General features: G+C 47.5%; 1 pseudogene; it reads right to left on the minus strand.

Annotated features, from left to right (window-relative positions):
- Positions 1–2,050: 2,050 nt before the first annotated feature.
- Positions 2,051–2,762, minus strand: LOC130402379 (F-box only protein 24-like; annotated as a pseudogene).
- Positions 2,763–12,226: the final 9,464 nt, after the last annotated feature.

Here is a 12,226-nt window from a genome sequence, read left to right on the forward strand (position 1 = left end):
AAAGAGGGCTTAAGATAGAGAGATATAGGTTCTTAGAGTGATAGATAGAGGGCCTGAGAGAGAAAGGGCCTAAGAGAGAGAGAGAGAGAGAGAGAGAGAGAGAGAGAGAGAGAGAGAGAGAGAGAGAGAGAGAGAGAGAGAGAGAGAGAAAGAGAGCAAGAGAGCCTAAGAGAGAGGGTAAGAGAGAGGGAAAGGGAAATGGGGAAATAGAGAGAGAGAGAGAGAGAGAGAGAGAGAGAGAGAGAGAGAGAGAGAGAGAGAGAGAGAGAGAGAGAGAGAGAGAGAGGGGGGGGGCTTAGATGGAGGGCCTAAGAGAGAGAGAGATGGCCTCAGATAGAGGGCCTGAGGTAGAAAGAGAGAGAGCGAGAGAGAGAGAGAGAGAGAGAGAGAGAGAGAGAGAGAGAGAGAGAGAGAGAGAGAAAGAGAGAGAGAGAGAGAGAGCGAGAGAGAGGGCCTCAGAGAGAGAGAGGGCCCGAGAGAGAGAGAAAAACACAGAGAGAGAGAGGAAGTGACAGAAAGAGAGAGAGATAGAGAGAAAGAGAGGGGGAGGAAGGGAAAGAGGGGGAGAGAGATAGAGAAAGGGCCTCAGAGAGAGAGAGGGCCTGAGAGAGAGAAAGGGCCCCATAGAGAGAGCGAGAGAGAGTGATAGAGCGGGCCTCAGAGAGAGAGAGAGAGAGAGAGAGAGAGAGAGAGAGCCTTTTAGAGGCTGCGGAGCAGGACAGAAACAGAGGATACTGTCAGGGTATTACCGCGGCCCCGTAACAGATACCTCCTCTCAGCCATTAGCGCTGGACTGACGGGCTAGCTCCAGGGGTTCAGCGGCAGCACCTTCCCCTTGATGTGAGCGCTGGGCCGCGCTGCGCCACCATCGGGCCAGCGCTCCTGAGTGACAGCTCCAATAAGGCTAATTATAGTGGCGCGCAACGGCCCAGAGTTATGCCGTCTGCTGACCCCACCCACTGTGGAGCCACGGCCACGGCGCTAACTACTGTGTCAGCCCAAGGTAGGCATCATGCTATCCCCGCTGACCCTGTAGTGTACCAACACAACAGACGTGTTGTTGTGGCGCACGCACGCACATACGCGCGCTTGCTAAAATATACACAAAAGGACATAATCACATGCAAGGACCTCTGAAACAAGGCCCTTAATTAATTATATATTTACGGTACATTATATATATTTGGGTTATATTTTATTATATATATATATTATATATATTTACTCAATTTGCCAGTATGCTTTGTGGTAGGAATGTTTCCAATGTTGCTGGGCAGTTGTAGGGCTGTAAGCCAATCACATTCTGTAAATAGTTTCGGGGGCGTAATAAACAGTGTATTTTCTTTGTATCTTTATTTAAATGATGCTGGGCAGTTGTAGAGCTGTAGGCCAATCACATTTTTTAAATTAGTTTATGCCCGCAAAATCGCTGTTTTGTGGGGGTCCGAGGTGAGAGCAGTGCAATCCTGGAGTCCGAAGAGAAATGTCCTATTCTCGACTGTTCAAAATCAATGCCGGTTACCATGGTGAGTTTTTGCCGTTCAGTTCGTGCATTAGGCTCACAGACCGTGTCCGATAGTAGATACTAGCTGCGCTGTGTTGCTGTGTGGGACGCAGGACCCATAGCTAACTATTGCTGCTTTCCTCGGATTTCCACCTCCGGGATCATCCGCCAGAAAGATGCGTCAAGCGGGTTGTTTGACCACGTCGCTGCAGGACAACACCTGGGATCGCACAGAGTTTTTCCCGAACTCATGACCGATGGGTCGTGAGTAAATGTACACATACCTGTGCTTAAAAAGGCTTTTGAGTCGATCAAACACATGGGTGTTTCACAGGACAATGTGGATAAGCATTTTTGGTGGCATGAAATCAGATGTACAGTAAATACAGCAGAAGCAGTGGCAGGAGTGGTGGTGGTGGTGATGATGGAGGTGGAGGTGACGGTGGTGTGGGTGATGGTGGTGGAGGTGATAGCGGTGTGGTGACGGTGGTGCTGGTGATGGCGGTATCGGAGGAGATGGTGGTGGGGAAGGTTGTGGCGTGTGGCTCACTGGCAGACAGCGTGGAGCTGCTCCGTGATGTCAATGCTGGACGTTGAGCTTCTCAAACACGTGCCTGGCAGGCAGCCTATTGTGCTGCAGCCACAGCAGTGGAGCTCCTTAGCACCAGACTCATCCTGAAGCAGGAGGCGAGTGTGGTGGAGCCCGCACCACACCACACATCCGGCTCACCGCCACCGCCACCCGAGTGGAGCGTGGACGGGTGACGGTGTCCCCAGTCCCTAACTGGCCATGACAGTTACTGCCCGTCATGAACACGCCGCCCCATTCGTTAATCAGGCAAAGATGGCTCTGGCCAAGGGACCACTTGATTGGGCAGTTGTTGGGCAGTGACCTTGTTGGGCAGTGGCAGATAAATAGGAGTGAACGAGGCATCTGGATCCAAGGCTTGCTGGTGCACGAACATCTTCTGGTAGAGACCAGGGGTGTGTACCTTCATAAAGGCCTTCACCCTTCACCTGTCAGGAAGAGAGCGTCGTTTTGGCTGCTGTAGATCTGTTTGGTGATCAGGGGTTCCTGAGCGTCGCTCATGACGTTCGGCTGCATGCACAGCCTGAATGAGGGGTTTACGTCCATCTGATCATCCGCAAAGGAAACACCATACACCATCCCTGTGTCAGTGAGCAACATCAGATGCCAGTTGAAAGTTGGACCTGTGAGGCGGATCTGAATGAACAGCGCACTGTGTTGAAAGACCATCCGCTTCACGCATGCGCCCGTTTGCATAAACTTGATGTAAACGTTGAAAACGTTTTGCAAGACCTGTGAACTCAATCAAGCTGAAGACTCTGCCTCAAAGAGCTGCTCCTCTCTCAAACATCCAGAGTTCGGGGCCCATGGATTTAGTTTGCATTGACTTTCTTTCGATGGAGCCCGACTCTCAAAATGTTTGCAATATGCAAGTGATAACTGACCACTTAACGCGTTATGCGCAAGCATTTCCCACCAAGGACCAGACAGCTGTCACAATGGCGAAGACTCTATGGGAGAGGTATTTCAAACATTATGGCTTGCCTACTCGCATTCACTCCGACCAGGGCAGGGACTCTGAAAGGCGACTGGTTAAACCGATGCTGACCATGTTGGGGGTTAAGAAGTCGAGGACCTCTCCTTATCACCCGGAGGGTGACCATCATCCTGAGCGCTTCAGCAGGACTTTGTTAAACATGTTGGGCAAGCTTGAGCCTCATCAGAAGCCTAGGTGGAATGAACATATTGCGCATTTCGTCCATGCCTATAATTGCACTCTCAGGGGCTACTGGGTACTCACCTTACTTCCTTATGTTTGGTCGGGAGTCTTGGCTCCCTGTTGATGTCTGTTTTGGTGTTTCATCTGATGACACGTCGTCTGCATCACATCTGGAGTATGTGGCCAAGAAGAAAGAGGAGTTGCAAGCTGCTTATCAGCTAGCGCAAGCTTCCGTGGATAGGATGATTGAGAGAAACAAGGAGCGCTATGACCAGAAAGTCTGTTATTTCAGAGTCCTGGGTCCGGGTGTTGATAAGGAATCTGGGTTTGAAGGGGAAGCACAAGCTCGCAGACAGGTGGAGTTCTTGTCCTTATGTGGTGGACGGTCAGCTCGGTGATCTTCCTGTGTACTGGCTGAAACCTTTGGATGATGGGCCGGTCAAGGGGATGCACCGTAACCACATCTTGGCTTTGGGACAGGAGGTAAGATTGGGTCCTGTGGCTGATAGCACTCCTGCTCCTTGCCCTAGAGCTGTGAGGCGTAGAAAAGCTAAAGAGAAGCGTAGACCAGTTGAATCAGAAGGAATCAGACTCCATGGTGCCTTGTGTCTCCCCTGCTGCTAGTGACTTTAGTTAAATGCATCCACTTAGTGAGGGGGTTAGTAATCCAATAGAGACAGAACCTATTATCAACCCGCATAGGTCTACTGAAAGAATTAGTTATCTCAATGCTCCACTTGCAACTGGCTCTGATGTAGCTCCTTCTGAGTCAGAACCTGTGTTGCGCAGGTCCAACCGGGACAGGAATCCCACAGATAGGCTAACCTATGGCAAGCTGGGAGTACAGGGTGGGAACCATGTTGTAGCATCACACATAGCAACTGGGGATGTGCATTTCTGGCATAAATACTATTCAATATTCGCTGAGAAGTATTCGTATAACATTCGAAAAACTCTGTCAATCAAGAACCCCGCACGCACGCACACACGCACCTCGCATACACGCACACACAATGACACAGGGAGAGGCTTTTAGGATTCGTATGAAATCAATCTTTTCATTTCAACAACTGCGCCATCAACATTTAACGTCAAAATTACTTCAACGTGGGCTGAGGCAGATAGTCCTACATGCGCCGAAAAAAGATCGCTCTTTATTTTACTGAACACAGCCTGCATGATGTGAACTAAACATGTCTTAATCATATGGAAACTATGGCCCAAAGAATTGCTTCACACGGTGTGTCTTTTTTACAATTTACTTGTTACCAGCATTCGTAGTGTTGATCAGCAGAGAAACGTCGCTTAGCAATCGAGGACCCTGGGGTTGATAAGTTACCGGACTACTTACGGTGTGATACGGTGTGATACGACAGAAAAAAAAAAATCTCCTTTCCTCTACAGCAGTTATTATATGCTTAGCAACAGTGAATTATCATAAAATTATTTACCAACGGAAGTTGTGAAGGCCCATGCAAGTTCAACAGCATTGAGAAGAGCCGTGTAATAAATAACGATAGTCACATTCATTATTACATTTTCTACGTGAGTGCGACTATTCGACGATCGTTGCCCATCCCTAATAGCAACAGGGCAGCCTCATGCCTGGTGCTGTAGCCCACACATCCGTTGCAACACATGTGCACCTACACCTGTAATAATGCCATGTACACCTGCCATTGCACCCATAGCTAGTTTCTGAGCACTAGGCTATGTTTGTTGTTTTGGTTTGTTGTTTTGGTTCCTTCTTTTCTTTGTCTTTCACCTTATAATGTATGAAACCCAGCTTGGGGGGGGCATGCTATTGGGGGGAGGTTTTTTGTGTATTTGGGTTCATTCTTCTCTTCCTGCCTGTGTTACTCAGCATGGGGGCATTTTGTTTAGTTGGTGGGGGGAGGGTGTAAGGACCTCTGAAACAAGGCCCTTAATAATTTTTATATTTACGGTATATTATGTATATATATTGCTGTTTAAGTTGTACAGTACTGTTTATTTACTCAATTTGCCAGTATGCTTTGTGATGTGAATGCTTTCCATGTTGCTTGACAAATGTGGAGCTTTAATCCAATCTAATGAATTTGTTCTTTGTATTTTATTTACATGTTGCTGGGCAGTTGTAGAGCTGAAAAGACGCGTTAGCCAGCGGGTTGTTTGACCACGTCACCGCAGGACAACACCTGGGATCGCGCAGAGTTTTTCCCGAACTCATAACCTATGGGTCGTGAGTAAATGTACACATACACTGACGTCCACACACACTCTACTTTCTCAGTGGAGGCACCACACTACAAAATTGGTAATTTTAATGGCACTAGCCTACTAGTACACAGGGGGTTCAGCCTGCTCACCATATCACCGCTGAGAATTCAGGATCCTATTGCACCACAGTGTTTTGCTTAGTAGCATTTTCACAACTGGAAGCATTAGGCTTTTGCTTATTTAATTTTGCTTGGCATGGCCGGCCAGTGAGAAAAGGGTTACACACATACTCTCTTGCAAACACTCTCATATAAAATAAGCATATAAACACAGACATACGCCGAACCAAAACACAGAAACACACACTCACACAATGTTGCAAATACACACAAATAGGCGTGTGCATTATATTTTCACCATGATTATCTTGCAGTCTTTGTGTGTGAGTGTGTGTGACATATGTCAACAGAGGAGCTATAAGAATTTATGCTGACCTTTGTTCTCGTCAAAACAACAATAAAATATTTGCTCATTTTGGTTTTGGGGTGGAAAGGATTAGTTTAGACTTGCAAATTGAAAGTGAGTCTATTTAAACATCCAAATGGGCAATGTGTTCACCGTCATGGCGCTGTACCTCAGGCTTGTAACAACAAATTCCCTCATGTGTTTTCTTTGTCATGTGATTGAAGCTTTAAATAACCTGGGGTTACTGCTCCTCGTCCCTTAATTAGAATCCCGCCTGATGACTGCCATTAAGGCACATCACAATTCATTACACCACCATGAAGCCTTTATTTAACGCAGGGTTCAAAGTTTTATCACAAGCTCAACGGTCTTCCCTGCACAAGGGCTGCTGCCGGTTGGACCACCTGCAGCGACAGAACTCCCTTCAGGGAATACTCAGCATCGTGTTGAATAATTGGTAGACTATTAAGCTTGTTCAGCGTTAATACATAATATATGTAAGTCTCCATTTAAAAACCCCACGAACCCCCATGATATATACAAATATCTATCTATCTATCTATCTATCTATCTATCTATCTATCTATCTATCTATCTATCTATCTATCTATATATACTGTATATATCAAGAAAGAAATAAGTATATAGCTAAATAAATACGATGAATATATATTTTCGCCGAAGGGCGTTTTGCGCCGCCCCCAACCTGGCAACCCAGCAGGCAGGAGAGCTGACTTTGAAAATGGGTTGGGATGGCGGGGGAGGCTCATTCCACAGTGGAGCCAGGGCTGTTTAGAGGCCCGTCTGGAGTCTCGGGGCGGGTCACTTTAATATCAGCCCAAGGCCTCACATCTGCCCCCATGCCGCTTCAGCAATTACTGCAGGATCTCCCCTTCCTCCCGCCGCTCGCGCTCCCCTCCCCGTGTCTTCCCTGCTTCCTCCGCCATTTCCCAGTCTGCCACTTTTCTTGTTGTGTCTGCCCCCACCCCAGCGTCCCCCCCCCCCCCCCCCCCCCCCCCCACACTGTCTCCACTTTCACTTGACTTTTATACTTTATCTCCCCCTGCTATCTTACATACTTTTGTCGGCCTGCGAAGGTCAGGGCCGTTACAACAGAGAGTAAACAAATTGGACACTCGGATGCCGGAGTAATGCCCTGCACGCGTTGGAGAGCGCTTTGCCGCCGTGAACATTTGTGCTTTATTCCCCCTCTTATTTATTTGAGGGGATTTTGACCAGAACCTCATTCATTCCATCCTCAACGCCGTCTCACTAAACTTTGACATGAGGTTCTCGGTGATAATCGCTGACCCCCTCGTGTTTACACGACATTGCCTCAGTCATCAACTCTTGGTCCTCAGCCAGCTCTAAACCACCCCCCACCCCCCACAAGCTCAGTGTTTACACAATCAGCCATTCGCCTCTAAACAAATCCCCCCCCCCCCCCCCCTTTTTTCATGTGTATCTGGGCCTGTGTCTAAAGTGTACACAATCTGTTGCCCGTGAGCTTGCGTGCGTACCGTAATGCTTAAAGGGGGATCGCTCCCTGCAACGGGGGCCTTTTAACTTCAGTCAGCGCTGCATCCTGATATCCTGGTGAGACTGGTTGGAGGGGATAATTCGCTCCACCAGAAACACAGCCTTTTAGAGGTTCCACATGTACCTTGGCACCAGACAGAAGAGACGCCGGTAGGTTTCGCTAATTGTGGCAACATTCCTGTAGAGTTGCATGCAGTTTTTATTTGCGCCGGTTTCGCTCGCAGGCCCTATCATTATGCCTCATTTGGGGCTCTTATGCATTTCATAGTTGTCAAATAATAGTGTTCTATTAAAGACAACCATTAACCACCAACCCGCTCATTATCCACTAACGCATTAGGGCTGTTGTGTTTAACGCCATCGTGTCCCAGGAATCATGCGTTGTTGGCCACGAGGTTAATAACGTGTGTCCAATTCCACAAATAAGTCGATATCTCCAAAGGTTTTCCGAGTGAACTGAAGGAAATGAAACTTTGATAACATCAAAGCTCAATGCTCCCATTTGGATTGTTTTCTAGTTTTGGTTCTACTTTGGTCCAATGTTCAGCTTCTAGATCCTAGATGTCTACACTTCTCCAATAACCATCCAAACTGATGTCTGAAACAGATCACATTTCTCCATTCTTATTGTATGTCGGTGGCATTCATTATAGTGAATAGCGACAAAATGGCAGGATAAAGTATAGTCCCTTCCTTAATATGATCTCACGAACACGGAGGAGATATTTCTCCTGACAGCTTGAGAGAAACATCAAGCTCTCTTTGAATGGGCCTCGGTTCACAGGCCCCCCGATTCAAGGAGCAATCTTCCTAATAACAGTAAATCCACAATAATTGACATCCCCAATTGCAGGCGCACACAAAAACCCTTCTTCCCTTGACAGACACATTGAGACAAGCTGAGATGATCCAGTGGAGTTGAAATTGAAAACAGCTCATTTGATTGCTTCTGCGGGAATTGACCCCGATCTCCCCGATCGGGGTCAGGTTTGGCTACTGAAGGTCTGGCCCAGCTACCCCCCCCCCGTCTCCCCCCTCTATCCCTGACTCCCCTCCCCCTCAATGACCACCATCACACCCCATCACCCCACACCCCTTCCTGGCTGGCCCCCTGATTCCAGCGGAGCAGACAGGCTAGCTCTCACCACCGTCTCCACGGTCGGTCCTGAGTGATCGCCACGCTGACGAGGCTGGTAGTAGACCAGTCTGGATGTGTGTAGGTTCACAGGTCACACAGATGTTCACAGCAAAAGTTCTGTGAGCTAAAGGGGGTTGGGTAGGAGGGTCTAGAAGGGGTGAGGGTGTTTGACTCTCTGACCAGGCCCGCCGCTCCCTGTACGCAGAGTAGGCATAGTGCGTAGGGCACCAAGTACCTGAGGGGGCACCAAAAATTAAGGTTTTAATTCAATAAAATACATTATTAAATTAAAAAAATATTTGTTATGAAGAGGCCCACCGTAGGTTTGTTCTTAATTGTATAACCTATCAATCAATTTCGGCAAATTAGATGTTATTACCTAATATATAAAAAGGGGCTCCCCCCCCCGCTTGCGTAGGGCACCGAAAGGGCCAGCAGCGGCCCTGTCTCTGACCCAGAGGATCTGTTTGGGTAACCCCCAATCCATGCATCCTCGAGTATGATTCATAGCCCCTCTCTGCGCATGTGCCTAAAAACGGTTATTGGAAATGGTCCAAATAAAACACCATTCCATACCATCATTATAATCAAAGCATTTTAGAATACATCAAATTGTTAATTGACAGATGATTGAATGAGTATGCCTGTCATCGTCTATAGTTAAGTGACACTCGGCTGCAGTAGTGAGGAGGGATTTATGGGCTCAATTGGCGACCTTCCAACAAAAAACAAAATACACTGTTGAGTTGTCACGCGAGCGAGGCCTAAGGTCATTCAACAAAAATACAAGATGACAATGTAGGACGGTTGAATGTGTCAGTTAGCTATGGGGTTTCACCTCTCTTTCACACGCCCATCATTATGCTCCACACCTGAACAATAGCTGGCCTCCACGTTACACAAACAAGAGCCCGTTGTCCATGCCAAGGCATGATTTGTTTGCACCAATAAAATGGCCCTGGAAATGTTTGTGCTGCGCAAGCACGACTCTTTTACAGCCCTTTTTCCAACCGCCTCCTCCAGAGCCAGGATGATAATGGCGAGATAATGACGCTGATTTGAACTTCGAAGAAGCAGACTGATTGATTTGGTTGTAACGGCGTCGATGAATACTTGCACAATGTACAACTCAATCGCATAGCAATCCACGTGTGTGCGCGAGCTGTGTACGTGCGTACCATGCGCGTGTCAGCATTATGTGTGTACGCCCGTGAATGTTTTAACTCAACGCTGAACCATTGAAACGATTGCGTTTCACACATCAAACGGGCGTGCAGTACAAACAACCGTCTCCCAGCGCACCACTGGACCCTCCCCCCTCCACGGTGTCCAATCAGCTGCCGGCAGTGGTGGTCCGGCAGCAACCGTGGTTGTGTCTATGGCCCCCTTCCCTGCCCGCCTGCTGCGGCCCATCTCTCTGCACCCTAAGGAGCTGAGCATGTCAGGGTGCGGGGGGGGGGGGGGGGGGGGGGGGGGGGTCGGGCCGTAGATCTCCACGGTTGTCGGCCTTCACATCCGATACGAGCCCAGAGAACCACAGACACTCAAAACAGAACCTGATATCAGGGTGGGTGTGGGTGGGGTTGGGGTGGGGGGGGGGGGGGGGGGAGGGGGACTATTACCAGAGTTTGAGGCTTGATGGTTGGGATGTGCTGGGGGGGACAGGGGGGTCAATGATGCTGTTTGACCCTCACACTCTTTCCTAAGCCAGGCCGCCGACTAGGCGTTGATACACTTTAGGACATTGCATTGATGTTTGGAGAGGACAGGGTTGTGTGTGTGTGTGTGTGGGGGGGGGGGGGGGGGGGGAGATGGATGAGAGAATGACAACAACAAAGCAGTGACATACACAGTGACACAAATAAAAAATAAATTATAACATTTTGACAGGGCCCTACATTTTATTTCTAACATTACCATCGATGTGAATACATGTGCCTATTTCCTGCGCATCTTCTCATAGATGGATTGTGATTAAAGGAAACTTCTTAACCCTGATGTGCTGTTGTTGGACTGATCACCTGCTGGCACCATTTCCCAGCGCCTTGGTTACCTGTTGTTACCCAAGTCATGAATTAAAGCTATTTGAAACCTCAAACCCCCCAGGCTCTCTACAATTACTCTGGGCTGAGACCTAGCTTCCCTTGAACCTATTTGCCCCCCGATGGCATGTTTGACTTCAGCAATACACTCTGGGGCAGTATAAACGCTTTAATGCGACAGTTAAGTATTCGTAATTATAACCTGAAAAGTGATAACGAGACTTTGTCCTCACCCGGCCCCCAGGTGCCTTATGGGTAATGCTCCATGCCACAGGGCCAAGCTGCTAAATGCGTGTTGAAAATAAGATCAGCTGAAAATGGGTGAACGTTTGCCTTTCCGATTAACAGAAAGGCCATCTGTTTGTTCTGCCTTCAGCGCAACAGTCCTTGATATGGGAATATTCGTACATTAGTTTAACAAATATTCTGCTGCCACACGATCTACATATTTCTGTGTTTTAAAAGGGTAATTACTCTATAATTTCCAGTAATTATTTTGGCCATGGATGCTTACACTATACAAACTTGCACTCTGTTGATTTAAATGATGAATGAAACCTATTTTTCATTTGACATGTCTGGTGAGAAAGCGAAGGGTTGCTTGTGATGCATTATAGGATATACGTATGTAGACCCCTAGATTTGCAACTTTTTTGTTTAAGAATGCAGACACCAGTCCAAAGACTCCAAACCATAAGTTTAATACTAAGCAGCACACTACTGAATCTACAGCTATGCTCTCCCTCATTCTCTCTATGTGTCTCACACACAATATACACAAACACACACACAAAACCCACAGACACATATTTAAAACAAACACACACACACACACACACACACACACACACACACACACACACACACACACACACACACACACACACACACACACACTCCCCAACAAACACGCGCACAGAAGGGGCCGGGGTCCCAGGTCTTGTGATGTTGTGGTCATGTAGTGACTAACCCGGGGAGTGAGAGGAGGTCCCCTGCTGACAGGATGTCAGGGAGCAGCAGGGGACGGTTAACTAGAGAGAGCATCAAAGACGAGACTGAATCAACTCCCTACTATCACAGCACTCTCCCAGCGCAGTCCTCCGGGCTACGGCCAGTCAAAGGCAGAACAGAGGGGCGAATATGTTAGTATTTAAGACCCCTTCACCCCATGTCATTTGAAGCCCCCTGGAGAAATATGTTATTGGTGAATGGAGTGAAATCGATATGTACTTTATCGTATATATCTCTTATGTGTTTTCTTTAGGTATTTCTAGCGCAAAACCGTTGGTTACAGTGTGAGAGTAACCGTCCCTTTATTAAAGGGACAGTGTTTTTATACTTACTTCTTAACAGATGTCACGCTTTTATTTCTATAAACAGTGTTGTGTTTTCTTTTCCTCTACACTTCAGTAAAATCATGGTGCAATTGCCCAAGGAATTGATTGAACAGAAAAAAGCTTTGCTACACAGATATGCCTTTATGCTTTTCAAGTTAATCTCCAATGTACAGCTGTATCTACTTTATCCTCCTACTTTTTCCATTACTTTGGAAGAACTATGACACTAACCGCCATCTGAATAGAGAGTGTGT

The sequence above is a fragment of the Gadus chalcogrammus genome, chromosome 13 (genome assembly GCF_026213295.1).
Source record: "Gadus chalcogrammus isolate NIFS_2021 chromosome 13, NIFS_Gcha_1.0, whole genome shotgun sequence".
Classification (NCBI taxonomy): domain Eukaryota; kingdom Metazoa; phylum Chordata; class Actinopteri; order Gadiformes; family Gadidae; genus Gadus; species Gadus chalcogrammus.